Below are 18,452 nucleotides of genomic sequence, written 5' to 3' on the forward strand. Positions count from 1 at the left end.
TCACATGCTGAGAACAGCAAGGTCTGCCTGTCCTTAATAGAAACGTTGTTCAAATCAATTCCACATCCCAGGAGAACCTACTAGGGACAGGACGAGTTTTCAGGCTGGGGTCTGACTGTTCCATCGTTGTCAACTGAGGAGGCTCATCAGGGCCTCTGACAATGCAGCTCTGACCCTGAATGCCCAGGCCCAGCACGGGAGCTGGGCCAACAGACGGGCAGGGAAGAAAGGAGGGCACCGCCGCCGCGCGCCTCCTCCCCAGCATCCCCTCGCAGGAGGAGGAACAGGATTCCCAGCGTACCCTCGCTTCCGGGGCTGGCAGGCCTCCTTCCTTTCTGTCCTTAATCTTCTCCAGAAATACCCCTTTTCTGATTGGCCTGCAAGATTCACACAGAGAGAAAATGCCATGACTGTTTTATAAAACGGCCTACACATTGTCACTCCAGAGAGTGCAGTAAAAAGTTACAGGGTGGAAAGGTTTGATGAAACATCCAGAAGACCTTTCTGGCAATTCTAGGTGTGCCCTGGAGAAAGGGAGTGCCTTGGGTGGGAGCAAGCTTGCCTGCCCTGGAGGGAGGAGACAGGCTGAGTGGTGACTGCGGCTGGAGCGGCTGAGAAAGGAGTCCTTTTACGATGTTTATGTATGTTTAAAAATGTTCAAAATAGAAATTAAAAATATTATTCCTATATTTTGCTTCATCATATAGTTTTGAAAAGTAAAGCAAAATTGCAAATGACTATATGGTAATTTCCTTTTAAGAAAAACCAATTTAGTTAAGTCTAAATATATAGCCTATAACATATTATAGCACTCCGTGCTATCAGGAACAAAGTGTACTTTGGAATTAGGTGTACTTTAGAATGCTTTGGCTGGAAGTAACAGAAAACTCAACTCTCAAAGTCTTAAATAGGCGGGCACGGTAGCTCACGCCTGTAATCCCAGCACTTTGGAAGGCCAAGGTGGGCGGATCACCTGATGTCAGGAGCTCGAGACCAGCCTGGCCAACACTGAAACCCTGTCTCTACTAAAAATACAAAAATTAGCTGGATATGGTGGCAGGCACCTGTAATCCCAGCTACTCAGGAGCCTGAGGCAGGAGAATCGCTTGATCCTGGAAGGTGGAGGTTGCAGTGAGCCAAGATCCCACCACTGTACTCTAGTCTGGGTGACAGAATAGACTCTTTGTCTCAAAAAAACAAAAAGCAAAACAAAACAAAACAAACAAACAAAAAAAACCCACCCTCCCCTCACCAAAAAAGTCTTAAATAAACAAAAAGTCTCAAGGTAGGCCACCCACAGCTGGGGTAGCACCTCATCAATGTCATCAAAGACCCAGGCAAGCTCGTTCTTTCTCTTCATGATACCTAGCGTGTTGGCTCGTTGTCTCATGATCACAAAATAGTTGCTCCAGCTCCAGACATTACAGCAATATTCAAGGTAGAAAGAAGAGAGGAATTCACACCAACTGTATCTGCCCCTTTTATAAGAAAAAGGCAAAAGCTTCTCTCTCTGCAAGTCCGCAACAAATTTCTGCTTACGACTCTTCGGCCAGAACTGTGTCATGTGGCCTCCATGAGACACAATGGAAACTTTTGCAGCCTTTTCAGCTGAGATGGACAAGAGAGAAAGGGGTTAGGAATGAATGAGTTTGGGTCAGATGACCAACAATGTCCTCTATGTCTAGTACAGCCAATATCTGATAATCAGTCTTGTTCTTTTAGTGTAAGGCTTAGCACTGCCTTAGAAACTTCGTTATAAATTCTTTCTCCAAATTTATGATTGTAATACTATGATTCCTATTAAAATGTATTCCTAAGAAAATATACCTCCTATTTTCATTTTTTCCATGTATTTCCTCTCCAGGGCAATCATGGTGAAGTAAATAGGACAGGAGTTATTTCTGATTTGTGCAGAACACTGAAGTCCTGATAGGATTGCTATGAGGCACTGAGTCTCCAAACTGCTCGCCTAGTGGATTGTTGTTGTTGTTTTGTTTCATTTTCTTTTATTTATTATTTTTATTTTTTTATTTTTTGAGATGGAGTCTTGCTCTGTCACCCAGGCTGGAGTGCAATGGCACAATCTTGGCTCACTGCAACCTCTGCCTTTTGGGTTCAAGCCATTCTCTTGCCTCAGCCTCCCGAGTAGTTGAGACTACAGGTGTGCACCACCACACCTGGCTAATTTTTGTATTCTTAGTAGAGATAGGGTTTCGCCATGTTGTCCAGGCTGGTCTTGAACTGCTGACCTCAAGTGATCCTCCTGCCTCAGCCTCCCAAAGTACTGGGATTACAGGGATCAGCCACTGCACCCGGCCTCATTTTATTTTTGAGACAGGGTCTCATTCTGTCACCCAGGCTGGAGTGCAGTGGTGTGAACAGGGCTCACTGCAGCCTCAACCTCCTGTACTCAAACAATCCTCCCACCTCAGCCTCCCAAGTAGCTGTGACCACAGGTGCCTAACTTTTTATCTTTTGTAGAGATGAGATCTCACTTTATTGCCCAGGCTGGTCTCCAACTCCTGGACTCAAGTGATCCTCCTACCTCAGCCTCTGAAAGTGCTGGGATTACAGGTGTGAGACACCGCACCCAGCCTCACCCATTGTTTTTACTGGTGGTCACACTGCCTCTCTGGTTTCTTTATCTCTTTGAGATCACTCGTTTGTCTACTGCATTGCTAATTCAGCAGAGTTAAGAGGTTGTCTTCATTTGCTGACGAATGCACAGATCGCTGTTCCTTTCACCATAGCTCTAGAAACAGGAGAGCAACTTCACCACCACACCATGGATAGATTTCTACAGCAAATGTGGAAAAAAAGGGGGAGTGAAATAGAAAGCCAATAGCAATGAAAAAATATTGCAGCACTTTTGAAGATCAAGCTATGTGACTATTTTAACCACAAAACTGAAAACGAATCCACGTAAGACACAAAAAAAATGAGAGCAAAAAAAAAGGATCTGCTGCGATTTCGTGTGCACGATAAAGAGGAAAATGGACCTGTGTCCGAGGTCAGCCGCCTCCCTTCCGCCTTTGGAGTCCTCACTTCTGTAGCACCTTAAAAAGGTATTCTGCTCAATCTTCACCCAGGGCATGGCTTTTGTACTATAAAAATGCCCTCACAGTGTACGTTTTTAAGTAAATTGATACATTCGGACTCAGTGGGCCGAGCGCGATGGCTCACGCCTGTAATCCCAGCACTTTGGGAGGCTGAGGTGAGTGCATCATTTGAAGTCAGGAGTTCGAGACCCAGCCTGGCCAACATGGGGAAACCCCACCTCTATTAAAAATACAAAAATAGCCGGGCGCGGTGGCTCAAGCCTGTAATCCCAGCACTTTGGGAGGCCGAGACGGGCGGATCACGAGGTCAGGAGATCGAGACCATCCTGGCTAACACGGTGAAACCCCGTCTCTACTAAAAATACAAAAAACTAGCCGGGTGAGGTGGCGGGCGCCTGTAGTCCCAGCTACTCGGGAGGTTGAGGCAGGAGAATGGCATAAACCCGGGAGGCAGAGCTTGCAGTGAGCTGAGATCCGGCCACTGCACTCCAGCCTGGGCGACAGAGCAAGACTCCGTCTCAAAAAAAAAAAAAAATACAAAAATACAAAAATTAGCCAGTAGTCTCAGCTACTCGGTAGACTGAGGCAGGAGAATGGCTTGAGTCTGGGAGGTGGAGGTTTCAGTGAGTTGAGATGGCACCACTGCACTCCAGCCTGGGCTACAGAGTGAGACTCTGTCTCTCAAAAAAAAAAAAAGAAAAGAAAAGACTCGGTAGTGTGTGAGCGGGAAGACTCCAGGCCTGGCCCTGTTTCAGGAGCTGCAGCTGTTTTCAAGGCCGACTTGCTTCCTGCCTGAGCGATGCCCAGTGGCCCACTGCTGGCCTGCGTGGATTTATTTAGACAATAATGTTGACCAGACAGCCAGACTTTTCCCACTCTCTTTACATCCGGAAGGGTTTGCTCATAATTAGTTAAATCAGCTTTCTCTGCCTCTCAGTGCCAAGATGTTTATAGAAATCTCACTACTTCTGCTGTTGGCTATACTTTTCATTCTCTGCCACCACAACTTTCCCCGTTGTTTCTAAAACCCTTCATCCAAAAACCCAAAGTCCTCCCTGAGCCAAACAGGGCAATTGGCTTTGAAAGGGAACACACCTGTTCAACACAAAGACTTTCTCTCCTTTGTCCTCGAGGCTCAGCTACTTGCCATCTCTCCCCTTCTTGAGCGCCAAAGGGTGAGCAAAGATCTTGGATTGGCTGTTGTTTGCTGGAGCTGTTCTGCGCCAGAAAGATCCTCCGGGCGCCCTTCGGAGTGATGGCTTGGGTTCAATACTGTCTTGCTCAGACAGCTGACCTGCTAATCAGCCCGCACCTTTGAGGGCTAAGGGGAAACTGACCTCCCCTGACCTGCGAAATTATCCCTCCCTGCCTCTCCATGACACGCTTCTTCAGTGCGTGTGTTGTCAGAAAAAGGAGAGGAGGAGAAGCGGTTCCAAGAAAAATAACAGGATGTGGTTGATGAAATATGAAATGAAAGTCTGGTATGGTATGGAAACTGACTTTGTCTTTTTTTTTTTTAGACAGAGTCTCACTCTGTCGCCCAGGCTGGAGTGCAGTGGTGCAATCTCGGTACACTCCAACCTCCGCCTCCCAGGTTCAAGTGATTCTCCTGCCTCAGTCTCCCATGTAGCTGGGATTACAGGCACACGCCACCATGCCCGGTTTTTTTCCTTTTTTTCGTATTTTTAATAGAGACGGGGTTTCACCATGTTGGCAGGCTGGTCTCAAACTCCTGACCTCAAGTGATCCACTCATTTTGGCCTCCCAGAGTGCTGGGATTACAGGCATGAGCCACTGCACCGGGCCTGTGTTTTTAAGGCAGTGGCTCCTAACTTTTATTGAGTCACCCAGATTTTTAAGAATCTGATGACAGGTACAAATCCTTTCCCCAGAAAAAATGTAAAATATGCACTTGAACGATTTGCCTAAAGTCTCACATGGTTCATTGGTACCCCTTCCCCCAACCCCCAGAATTATCTGGACCATAGGTGACAAATTCCTATTTTAAGGCCAGGTGTGATGGATCACACCTGTAATCCCAGCACTTTGAGAGGCTGAGGTGTGTGGATTGCTTAAGCCCAGGAATTCGAGACCCGCCTGGGTAACACGGCGAAACCCTGTCTCTACAAAAAATACAAACATTAGCTGGGCATGGTGGGGTGCGCCTGTAATCCCAGCTACTCAGGGGTCTGAGGCGGAAGGGTCCTTGAGCCTGGGAGGTCAAGGCTTCAGTGAGCCAAGATTACACCACTGCACTCCAGACTGGGTGACAAAGTGAGACCCATCTAAAAAAAAAAAAGAGAAAGAAAAAAAGATTCCTATTTTAGAAGCTATTACAAGTACCCCTTAAAGGTGGTTGGAATATAAATCTTAACTACAAAGAAATTCCCAATGACATTAGGAAATGCAGAGTTAATATCACGCAAAAGAAGAGGATTAGGAGCTGGGAGCTCCTCAAAGAAAAATTTTAATTCACCAGTGGTCAATTCTTCTCCTGTTGTGGCTCTATACCTCCCATTTATGCTAATGAATTTGCTACCCTCTGTGTAGATGTGTGGCAAGGGAAGAATAATCTCTTCTCAGTTGCAACCAATTGATCCATCTGGAAGTGATTTAAACATCAAAAAGATCATTCAGTCTCACAAAAATCATTTGTTTGCATTTGCAAATTCATGTTTTGTTTTGCTTCCTCTTCCTCTGCATTTTAGAGTGGATGAATAGCTTTCTATATGGCACATTTTCAAATACTCCTGCTTCATTACACCAATACATTTTTAGACATGTGTTTAGGGGCAGAGTGAGCACACACTGGCTCAAAAAAGAGAGAGAGACAAGACCAGTCACGACAGGCAGGAATAGTTCCTGCTGCGTAACACACAAATACCAGTCTCAATGGCCCAACATAGTAGGAGCTGATTTCTTGCTTGAGCACATTCTGCTACAGGTCTGAGTGGCAATCCAGGCCATCTCTCCTCTGTGTGCTGGCTCTGCCTTCTAAGCTGCTGCAACTCTTCAGCCCCTTTGCACCAATGCTTAGTCCCATCATCACCATGGGAAGTGGGAGGACAGCTGGAGGGATGAACATCGCAATGATATGCTTCTACCTGGAACCGTACACATCTCCCCAGCTATGTTTCTTTGGGCCAAAGTGAATCACATAGTGATGTCTAGTTTTACAGAGACAGGAAAGCATGAGCCATGGAAGGGGTTCAGAAAAGCTGACAACCAAACGATAGAAAAGCTGTAAGATCTACTACAGAGACTGTTGACCCATGCTTGGGAATTAGAACAAATTTTGAGAAATGTCTGTTAAGATGTTCTCTATGAATGGGAAAACTACCCTTGCCCTAGATTTTAAAAATAAATCAGGCTGGGCGCTGGTTCATGACTGTAATCCCAGTCCTTTAGGAGGCTGAGGCAGGCAGATCACTGGAGGTCAGGAGTTTGAGATCAACCTGGCCAAGATGGTGAAACCCTGTCTCTACTAAAAATACAAAAATTAGCTGAGTGTGGTGGCGCACTCTTATAATACCAGCTACTCAGGAGGCTGAGGTAGAAGAATTGCTTAAAGTTGGAAGGTGGAGTTTGCAGTGAGCCAGAATCACACCACTGCATTCCAACCTGGGCGACAGAGCAAGACTCTGTCTCAAAAACAAAATAAATAAAGTAAAAATAAATCATGAGTTTTCTACTTCCGGCCACGATGGCATAACAGAGGGCAGTTTACACCTTCACTCATCCTTAGATAAAGAGAAAGCCAGACCTAATATATGAAAAATATATTCAGACACTAGATGTCAGGCAGTGCAAGACTTTGATCACTGGAGAAAAGAAGCAAACAAGATGAGACCTATGAGGGCTCTGCATTACTGTCTGAGGCAGTTCTTAAGCCCAGGAAAGGGAGGGGAAACCAAAGAGATCTCAGTGGTCTCACTGAATGGAGGAGACTGATCAGAATTTGGGGAGGCCGAGGTGGCTAGAGTTTGAAGGGCAAAGTGTGTGAGTGAAGGGAACTACAGAGACAAAGAGAGAGAGAGAGAGAGAGGGAGACAGAGACCGAGACAGACAGAAACAGACAGAGAGACACAGTCCATTCAGACTGTTATAACAAAAATACCATAAACTATGTGGCTTATAAACAATACACATTTATTTCTCACAGTTCTGCAGGATGGGAAGTCCAAGATCAAGGTACCAGCAGATTCAGTGTCTAGGGAGGTTCCATTCTTTATAGATGGCAATTGTGTGCTGCATCCTCACATGGTGGAAGGAGCAGATAAGCTCCCTTGGGCCTTGTTTATAAGGGCACTAATCCCATTCATGACCTAATCACCTCCCAAAGGCCCCATCTCTTCATACTATCACCTTAGGAATTAAGATTTCAGCATATGATTTGGGCAGGACATGGACATTCAGACCATAGCAGAGGGTGTATGAGTGTGTGTGTGTCTATGTCTGTGTCTGTGTCTGTGTCTGGTGTGTGTGTCTATGTTTCAGAGACAGAGAGAGAAATTGCTTGTTTTGGAGGTCTGCTGAAGAGTCCCCTGAAGAGACTTTGCTGAACATTGTATGCATTCATGTGAGAAAACTATGTGAGGATAGTGATCATAACCACCAAAACTCCACAGGCAGGCCAAACGATTCCTGGGACTCACAGGGTGGAAATAGATCATGTAATCACCAGCCAGAGTGTGAAGATATCTTAATACAGGGCATTTGGCAGGATCCACTTGGTAGAAGACAAAATTAGTTCTACTCAAAGAGACTACTCTGATCCCACTCTATAAAATTTAAAAGCAAACCTTGAAAGGATCAAACTGATTTCAAGTTACTGAACTACATGCCAGAAAAAAAGCTGAACACTATTTAAAAGAATACAACAAAATCCAGCACCCAACAATGTAAAATTTTACAATGCCAACATCTAATCAAAAAGTACCAGGCATGCAAAGAAACAGGAAAATATGAACATCACCAAGAGAAATATCAATCAACAGAAAAGACTCAGAAATAAAATACATGATGGTATTAACAGATAAAGACTTTAAAGCAACTATTATAAATATATTCCATATATTCATGAAGGTAGGGAAAAACAGAAACATAAATGAGAAGAGAAATTAATAATATAAGAAAGATTCAAATGGAATTTACTAGAGATAAAAATATAATATCTGGAGTAAAAAATACGTGATGTGGGATTAACAGCAGAGAGATGCTGCAGAAGAAAACATCAGTGAGCTCAAAGACATAGGAATAGCAACTGTCCAAAAATGAAACACATTGAGAAAACAAATTAACAGAGAATCCAGTGATCTGTGGACAAGATCAAGTGGTTTAACATGTGTATCTCTGCAGCTTCAGAAATAAAGGAGGGAGACAGAATATTTGAAGAAATAGGGCCAACATTTTTTCACATTTAATGAAAACTTCATAGCCATAGATCCAAGAACTTTAATCAAACCAAAGCAGAAGGAGCATGGAGAAAACTATATTAAGGCACATCATAATCAAACTGCCGGAAACTAGTGACAAAGAGAAAATCTTAAAAGCAGGTCAGGGAAGGCTGGATGCAGTGGCCTGCGCCTGTAATCCCAGCACTTTGGGAGGCCGAGGTGGACGGATCATGAGGTCAGGAGATCGTAGACCATCCTGGCTAACACGGTGAAACCCCGTCTCTACTAAAAATACAAAAAATTAGCCAGGTGTGGTGGCGGGCGCCTGCAGTCCCAGTTACTTGGGAGGCTGACGCAGGAGAATGGCGTAAACCTGGGAGGCGGAGCTTGCAGTGAGCAGAGATCACGCCACTGCACTCCAGCCTGGGCAGCAGAGCGAGACTCCATCTCAAAAAAAAACAAACAAACAAACAAAAAAAGCAGGTCAGTTAAAAAACCCCATTGTGTACAAAAGAGCAAGGTAAGAGTGATGGCAGATTTGTCATCAGAAACTATGCACGCCAGGAGACAATAGAGTGACATCCTTAAAGTACTGAAAGGAGGCCAGGTGCAGATCACATCTGTAATCCCAGCAATTTGGGAGGCCGAGGCAGAAGGATCAGGAGTTTGAGACCAGCCTAGGCAACATAGCAAGACCTCTTGTCTGCTAAAAATAATAATAAAAAAAATTAGCCAGGTGTGGTGGCATAGGCCTGTGGTCCCAGCTACTTGGGAGGCTGAGGTGACAGAATTACTTGAGCCTGGGAGCTCGAGGCTGCAATGAGGCATGATTGCACCACTGCACTCCAGTCTGGGTGCCAGGGCCAGACCCTGTCTCAAAAAAAGTACTGAAAAGAAAAAGAAAGCAATCAATCCAGAATTCTATCCTGCATAAAATTTCTTTCAAAATCAGCTTTTCAGACAAACAAAAGCTGAGAGAATTAATTAACTAGGGAACCTACACTCCAAGAAATGTTACAGGACACTCCTCAGGTAGAAGGAAAATGGCACTAGAGGGAAATGTGGATGTACACAAGGATTCAAAATGACAAATGCATCAGTAAATGTAAAATACTTTTTTGTAACTGAAAATACTCTTTTACTCTTTAAAAGATAATTAACTGTTGAAAGCAAAAATATTAACAGTGTCTTTTTGAGTTTACAATATATGTAGAATAAAATATATGACAACAACGAGGTACAAAAGGGGAAAATGGAAGTAACATATTGTAAGGTTCATATGCTGTGTATGAGGTGGCACAATATTATTTAAAAATAGACTCCGATAAGTTAAATACATATAGCAAAGAGGGAAAAGGGAGGTCTTATTGGAGGTAAAATAAAATCATAAAAAGTACTCAATTTAAAAGAGAGGAAAAAAAAGAATGAAGAACAGATTGAAGAAATAAAAGACCAATGGCAAGATAATGGATTTAAACCCAGCCATGTTGATAATCACATTAAATATAAACCGTCCAACAATAATTGGGTACTTTATGACTCCAGTTCAGGAACAAACAAATATAAATACATTGTATACAGGAAGGAAACAGTGAAGACTTTACTCTCTATAATGGAAATGACTGTAACAGTGAAATGCTTCCATCCAGAGGCACAAGAGCCCCTCAAAGCTTTAAGCCATGGCTGCTGCTTGGTCTCTTCAGCTCTTTTTTATTAATTTTTTTTATGTTTTAGAGACAGGGTCTCACTCTGCTACCCAGCCTGTAGTGTAGTGGTATAATCATAGCTCACTGCAGCCTTGAACCCCTAAGCTTGAGCCATTCCCCTGCCTCAGCCTCCCAAGTAGCTGGGACTGCAGGCATGTGCCACCATGCCTGGTGAAGTTTAAAATTTTTTTTGTAGAGTCAGAATCTTGCTGTGTTGCCCAGGCTGGTCTCAAGCTCCTGGCCTCAAGTGATACTCCCGCTTTGGCTTCCCAAAGCACTGGGATTACAGGCATCAGCCACCTTGCTTGACCTCTTCAGGCCCCTTGATTCAAGAAAGTAGAAGGCAAGGAGGGGAGTCACCATCCTGTTGGAAAACTGACCAGTTGTCAGGAGGCTGTCGTTTGTAGGGCTGCTTTTCCAAAACAGAGGCAGGGAAGAATACGCTTGGTCTCTGGGTGCTCACGTACTCCATTTGGATGGCACATAGATCAGTGCACGCATGCTTGAGAGGGGGCACGAGGAGGCAACCTGTGTTAGAAGGTTCAGTTGAATCACTAAATTAGAGTGGTACAGGCCGGGTGTGGTGGCTCACACCTGAGTCTTAGCACTTTGGGAGGCTGAAGCGGGCAGATCACCTGAGGTGAGAAGTTTGAGACCAATCTGGCCAACATGATGAAACCCTGTCTCTACTAAAAATACAAAAATTAGCCAGGTGTGGTGGTGGGCCCCTATAATCCCAGCTGCTTGGGAGGCTGAGGCAGGAGAATTGCCTGAACTAGGAGGGCGGAGGTTGCAGTGAGCCAAGATCGTGCCATTATGTTCCAGCCTGGGTGACAGAGGGAGACTTGGTCTCAAAAAAAAAAAAAAAAAAAAAAAAAAAAAAAAATTAGAGCAGTACAATAGCACTGTTGTACAATTGCAATACTATCCTCCACATGTGTGTGGCAGGGCAGGAACTCTGCAATGCAAAAATCACATTTTTTCCCTTTGGAATTCACAAGTAATCTGTGGGCTCATACGATGGCACCTTGAAATGATGAACTTTTTCCCTAATTGTTTAGGCATCAATTAATGACTCTCGCAGAAACAGATTCCACTGGTGGTTGCAAATGGTCTTTTAAAAGTTATTTTTCTTTTTTGAGACAGAGTCTCGCTCTGTTCCCCAGACTGGAGTGCAGTGGTGCAATCTTGGTTCACTGCAACCTCCGCCTCCTGGGTTCAGTCAATTCTCCCTGCTTCAGCCTCCCAAGTAGCTGGGATTGCAGGTGTGTGCCACCACATCCGGCTAATTTTTGTATTTTTAGTAGAGACAGGGTTTTGCCATGTTGGCCAGGCTGGTCTTGAACTCCTGACCTCAGGTGATCTGCCCGCTTCGGCCTCCCAGAGTGCTGGGAATGCAGGTGTGAGCCACCACGCCTGGCCGTCTTTAAAAAATTCTATCATTTTCATACATCTCTGAGCAGAAAATTGGCACATGAGGAACTTTCCTTCTTTGTCCAAGATAAATTGATGGTCCTCCTAAAAAGGCCAGAGAAATGCTTAGTTCTTTTCCTTTACTTACTCTATCTGGATATCTACTCTTCTTCAGAGTGCAGGGGCGAGAACAGCTGTGCCAGAAAGCCCCTCCCAGCGGTGGGGCCCTCTCGGCATCACAGAGAACGGCAGGAGCTTGGGCCCAGGCAGGAACTCCTGGCTTCCGCTGGGGGCAGCACCTCTCTAGTACAGCTTCCCTGGAACTGCCTCCCACGTGTCCCCCTAGGTGGTTCGGACAGTCACAGTTAAGGGCAGGACAGAGTGTGTCCTCAAACTTCCCAGGTGTGTTCCCTCGGCTGCTCCAGGTGCTTCTTGTCTAGCAGGAAAGAAAGGAGGGCTTCCGAGTGGAGGTGGCCCAGGGTGAGTTCCTACAGAGCCCTCCTTTTCTGAGAGGCGGCAGCCAGCGCTCACTGATGCCCACAGCAGGTGACAAGCCGAGCGAGGGCGCCAGCTCTCCTATCATCATCGTCACTGCTTCCATAAACGGGGAGGTTAAAGTCCAGGAGCCGCCGCGCCCCTGCTCCGAGGCACCCGAGCACCTGATCAGTTCCAAGCCCGAGTAAATCGTTCTGATTCTCTTCGCCTTGACAAACTCTGATCCTTCACGCAATGATAAGCCTCTGGATAGTGAGGGAGTTCTGAAAGCTTCCTACTTCCCCCAGGGAGGTATTTGTTAGGCTGCAGAAAAGGAAACCGGTTCTTTCCAGGTTTTTAAAACGTTCTTCCCAGCTCTTTGGCGTGTGAATTCCTGTGACCGCCCCAGCTACCCGCTCAGCAGTTATTGCTTGGACGGTAAAGCCAGAATCATGTGATATACTTTGCCCGGAAAATTACCGTCAGGCATGTGGTAGACCCAAAGAATGAGGACCGCACCTTGTTGTTAATAAAGTCAGGTCCTGGCGCTGGAGGCTGAGCCTTCCCAGGGCTTGCAGCTGGGCGCCCGCCCGCTCCACTTCCTTTTCTGGAGGGAGCTGCGTGATCATCGGCTTCTCACGCTCTGTTTGCCTAATTTAGATTACTTTTAAAATGAATTCTGTCCTCTGAGCAGCTACCAGTATATTTTGGGGGGTCAGATATGAGTAGTGGTTTTCTACTTTGTTGTTTAGCCGTCAGACAGAAATAATGACTGAGCGCACGGGTACAGGGAGGGTAATAGTAGAAGGTGCTCCTAGAATCATATGCAGGAAATGAGCTCTGCTGACGTGATCCCACTCACCAGGCCCTTCCTTAGACAAAGAGGGAAACAATGCCAGGTTAAATTCAATCCACTCCATCTAACAAGGGCCAGTGATGACTGCACTGATTGGTCTGGGCCTCAAGGAGATGCCATGTCTTAGCCTGAGAAGGACCACAGTTAGCTGAAGGGACATGCCACCAGGTGGGACACAGCAGGCTGGGTTCAGAGAACGGAAGGAGCCCAGGGTGTCAGGAGAGATGCCACCTGCCTGTGCTCCACGTTAATCCTGGCTTTGGGTCAGGCATGGTGGCTCACACCTGTAATCCCAGCACTTTGGGAGGTCGAGGCAGGAGGACTACTTGAGGCCAGGAGTTCAAGACCAGCCTGGCCAACATGGTGAGACCCCATGTCTACAAAAAAATTGGAAAAATAAGCCAGGCACGGTGGCAGGTGCCTGTAGCCCCACCTTCTTGGGGAGGCTGAGGTGGGAGAATCAGTTGAGGGAGGTCAGGGCTGCAGTGAGCTGTGATTGCCACTGCACCGCACCCTGGGTGACAGAGCAAAACCCTTTCCCTAAAAAAACACCAAAACCAAACAAACAAAATACTCCCCACCCCCACCGGAAGAAACCAAACCCAGCTTTGCTCCTGCGAGTCACCAGAGGGACACTTGGTTTGCATTTGTCACAGCTCTTCTGGCTGGCTAGAGAGGCAGGAATGGGTTATTTATAGAGGACTAGTTTGGATGCAGAGAGAATTACAGGGGTATCACAATGATTCAGGCCAGAGATGACGGTGGTGTCAACTAGCAAGGAGGGGCAGAGACAGAGCAAAATGGGTGAATTACAGAAATGTTTCCATGGTAGACCCACAGGCTTGGAGATAGATGGGAAGTAGGGCAGGAGAAAATGCCCGGGTTTCCGGCTGTTGACTGGAGGGTGGTGCCTCTCCCTGGGCTCCAGAACAGGAGGGGAATGCCTCAGACAGTGAGCACACACAGGACACAGTTGGTTTCAGGGTGGCCATGGGACCTCCAGGTGGGGATGGTGAGTGGACAAGGACATGCACGGACATGCGCAGATGTGCAGTTACCAAAAAAGGCTGCTATGGAGACCCATGTTTAAGAGTCAAGGAGGCCAGGTGTGGTGGCTCATGCCTGTAATCTCAGCATTTTGGGAGGTGGAAGCGGGCAGATCATCTGAGGTCAGGAGTTCAAGACCAGCTTGGCCAACATGGTGGAACCCTGTCTCTACTAAAAATACAAAAATTCGCCGGGCATGATGGCGGATGCCTGTAATCCCAGCTAGTCGGGAGGCTGAGGTAGGAGACTCCCTTGAACCCGTGAGGTGGAGGTTGCAGTGAGCCGAGATTGTGCCACTGCACTCCAGCTTGGGTGACAGAGTGAGACTCCATCTCAAAACAAACAAACAAACAAACAAAAAATGAATCAATGAAAGGGTGTTCTGAAATCAACGCTGTCACTGTAATTACCTAGGAAGAGAAAGCAAGTACAGAGGAAGGAGAGAATTGAGCCAAGGACAGAAGGAGGTATATAAGCAGATAATGTAATAGTTTCAAAGTAGTTTCTTTCCATCTTTTTCTTTACATGCACTGTTTTTGCATAGCAGGAACCTTACTGGCTATACAAAAATACAAACTGGACCTGTAGTTGTGTATTCTACTCTTGGCATTAGCTTTCCCTTGCTGCTTTAGAACTACTTTTATAAACATAATTTTTAATGGCTGCATAATTACACCATTTACTTTTTACATTTAAGAAGTCACATTTGAAGTTAGGTTGATAAAGTCATAAGCAAGCAATGACTTTATTACATTCCAATGAGAAACGGAATAAGGGTAGGTGTGTGCAAAGGCCAGGGAACATCGTGGGAACTGCTCAATGCTGTGGGGAGTGGGGTCAGGTAAACTTGATGTCGCAGTTGGTCACAGCTGCTGTAACAAAATACCTTAGACTGGATAGTAGCTCACCATGCTACTGCAGTGGAGGCTGAGATGTGCAAAATCAAGGTGCCTGCAAATTCAGCGTCTGGCCAGACCTCTCTGCTTCCAAATGACGCCTTGTTGCCATGTTCTCCACGCAGAAGGGGTGGAAGGGACTAGGACACTCCCTCCAAACTCCAAAAGGCTCCACTTCTTAATACCATCGCATTGGGCATTAGGTCCCAACATGTAAATTTCGTGGGGACACCCACATTCAGACCATAACTTGGGAAGGCAAGTGGCATTTGAGCAGGGCCCTGGGACACAGGTGGCCTTCTCAGGATTCAGTCAGTTCCCACTGAAACTAGCTCAGTCCTCAGATTCCCCTCCAACCTAGTTATCTCTTTTTTTTTTTTCCTAACTTTTGTGGGTGCATAGTAGGTGTATACATTTGTGGGGTACACGAGATGTTTTGATGCGGGCATGCAATGTGAAATAATCACATCATGGAGAATGGGACAGCCATCCCCTCCAGCATTTATCCTATGTGTTACAAACAAGCCAGTTACACTTCTACTTGTTTTTAAATGTACAATTATTATTGACTATTGTCACGCTGTTGTGTGATCAAATAGTATGTCTTATTCATTCTATTTATTTTTGTACCCATTAACCATCCCCCACCTCCCCGCCTTCAGCGCCCCCACTACCCTTCCCAGCCTCTGGTAACCATCCTTCCAGTCTCTATGTCCATGAGTTTAACTTTTAGTTCCCACAAATGAGAACATGAGATCCGTTTGTCTTTCTGTGCCTGACTTATTTCACTTACCATAATAATCTCCAGCTCCATCCATGTTGTTGCAAATGACAGGATCTCATTCTTTTTAAGGCTGAATAGTACTCCATTGTGCACATTTTCTTTATCCATTCATTTGTTGATGGACACTTGGGTTGCTTCCAAATCTTGGCTATTGTGAACAGTGCTGCTACTAACATGGAAGTGCAGATATCTCTTTGATATACTGATTTCGTTTCTTTTGGGTATATACCCAGCAGTGGGATTGCTGGATAATATGGTAGCTTTTTGAGGAAGCTCCAGACTATTGTCTATAGTGGTTGCAATAATTTACATTCCTATCAACAGTGTATGAGGGTTCCTTTTTCTCAAAATCCTCACCAGCATTTGTTACTGCCTGTCTTTTAGATAAAAGCCATTTAAACTGGGGTGAGATGATTGATTTGCATTTCTCTGATCAGTGATGTTGAGCACATTTTCATATGCCTGTTTGCCATTTGTATGTGTTCTTTTGAGAAATGCCTATTCAAATATTTTGCTCATTTTTTGATCAGATTATAAGTTTTTTTCCTATCGAGTTGTTTGAGATCCTTATATATTCTGATTACCAATCCCTTGTCAGATGGGTAGTTTGCAAATATTTTCTTCCATTCTGTGGGTTTTCTCTTCACTTGGTTGATTGTTGTTTCCTTTGCTCTGCAGAAGGTTTTTTAACTTGATTTGATCCCATTTTTCCATGTTTGCTTTGGTTACCTGTGCTTTTGGGGTACTGCTCAAGAAATTTCTGCCCAGACCAATGTCCTGGAGACTTTCCTCAATGTTTTCTTGTAGTAGTTTCATGGTTTGAGGTCTTATATTCAAGTCTTAAATCCATTTTAATTTTTGTATATGGCAAGAGACAGGGGTCTAGTTTCATTCTTCTGCATATTGATATCCAGTTTTCCCAGCACCATTTATTGAAGATACTGTCTTCCCCAGCATATGTTCTCAGCACCTTTTTTGAAAATGAATTCACAAGTCTGTGGATTTGTTTCTGGGTTCTCTATTCTGTTCCATTGGTCTATGTATCTGTTTTTATGCCAGTACCATGCTGTTTTGGTTACTATAGCTTTGTAGTATAATTTGAAGTCAGGTAATGTGATTGCTCCAGTCTTGTTCTTTTTGTTGAGGATAGCTTCAGCTATTCTGGGTCTTTTCTTATTCCATATAAATTTTAGGCTTTTTTTTTTAAGAATGTTGTTGGCATTTGGATAGGGATAGGATTGAATTTGTAGATTGTTTTGGGTAGTATGGACATTTTAACAGTATTTTTTCTTCTAATCCATGAACATGGAATATTTTTCCATTTTCCATTTTTGGTGTCCTTTTCAATTTATTTCATCAGTGTTTTATAGTTTTCATTATAGAGATCTTACACTTCTTTGGTTAATTCCTAGGTATTTAATTTTATGTGTGGCTATTGTAAATGAGATCACTTTTTAAGTTTCTGTTTCAGATTGCTCACTGTTGCATATAGAACTGCTACTGATTTTTGTTATGTTGATTTTGTATCTTGTAACTTTACTGAATTTATCAGTTCTAATACTGTTTTGTGTGTGTGTGTGTGTGTGGACTCTAGTTTTTTTTCAAGTATAAGATCATATCATCTGCAAACAAGGATAATTTGACTTCTTCCATTCCAATTGGGATGCTTTTTCTTTCTCTTATTATAGCTAGGACTTCCAGTACTGTGTTAAGTGGTGAAAGTGAACATTCTTGTTATGTTCCAGATCTTAGGGGAAAGGTTTTCAGGTTTTTCCCCATTTAGTAATGACGCTATCTAGGGGTGTGGTGCATATGGCTTTTACTATGCTGAGGCATGTTCCTTCTATCCCTTTTTTTAGTTTTTATCATGAAGGGATGCTGAGTTTTGTCAAATGCCTTTTCAGCATCAATTGAAATGATATGATTTTATCCTTCATTCTGTTTATATAATGTATCACATTGATTTGTTGTGATACATTACAAATGTTGAACCATCCTTGCATCCCAGAGATAAATCTCATTTGGTCATGATGAATGATCTTTTTAATGTATTGTTGCATTCGTTTTGCTAGTATTTTGTTCAGAATTTTTGTATCAACATTCATCAGAGATATTGGCTTGTAGTTTTCTTTTTTTGATGTGTCTTTGTCTGGTTTTGATATCAGGGCAATACTGGCCTAGTAGAATGAATTTGGAAGTATTACCTCCTCTATTTTTTGGAGTAGTTTGAGTAGCTCTCCCTGTGTTTTACAACTGTACTTTAAAAAGACTTTTTGTCTTTTCAGAATCAAACCTATAAAAATTCTTATGAGAAAATACATGGAGAAATCGTTATGATAGGCCTTGTAGACATCATGCTAAGTGAACTAGGTCAGTCATAGAGAACAGATATCATCTAATTCCACCTATGAGGTCCCTAGAGCAGTCAGAGTCATAGAGACAGAGAGTAGAAGGCTGGGTGCCAGGGTGGAGGAGGAGAAACGGGGAATTACTGTTTAATGGGTATAGGGTTTCAATTTGGGAAGATGAAAAAGTTCTGGATGGTGATGGTTACACAACAATGTAGAAGTACTTAATGCCACAGAACTGTGCACTTAAAAATAGCTAAAATGGCAAATTTCATGCTATGTATATTTTACAATAAAATAAAAAAACCTTTGTCTTAATTACCCCATGATGATGGTGCATTAGTGCTCACTGATGCAGTTAGAAATAAAAGCTAAAGAAAAATTTTACATCTAAATGTCCAACTATTGGAAACTGGTACATAGACTTATGTGTAGGGTCATTATGAAGACTGCCATAGCATGAAAAAACACAA

The sequence above is a fragment of the Chlorocebus sabaeus genome, chromosome 13, assembly GCF_047675955.1.
Source record: "Chlorocebus sabaeus isolate Y175 chromosome 13, mChlSab1.0.hap1, whole genome shotgun sequence".
NCBI lineage: Eukaryota > Metazoa > Chordata > Mammalia > Primates > Cercopithecidae > Chlorocebus > Chlorocebus sabaeus.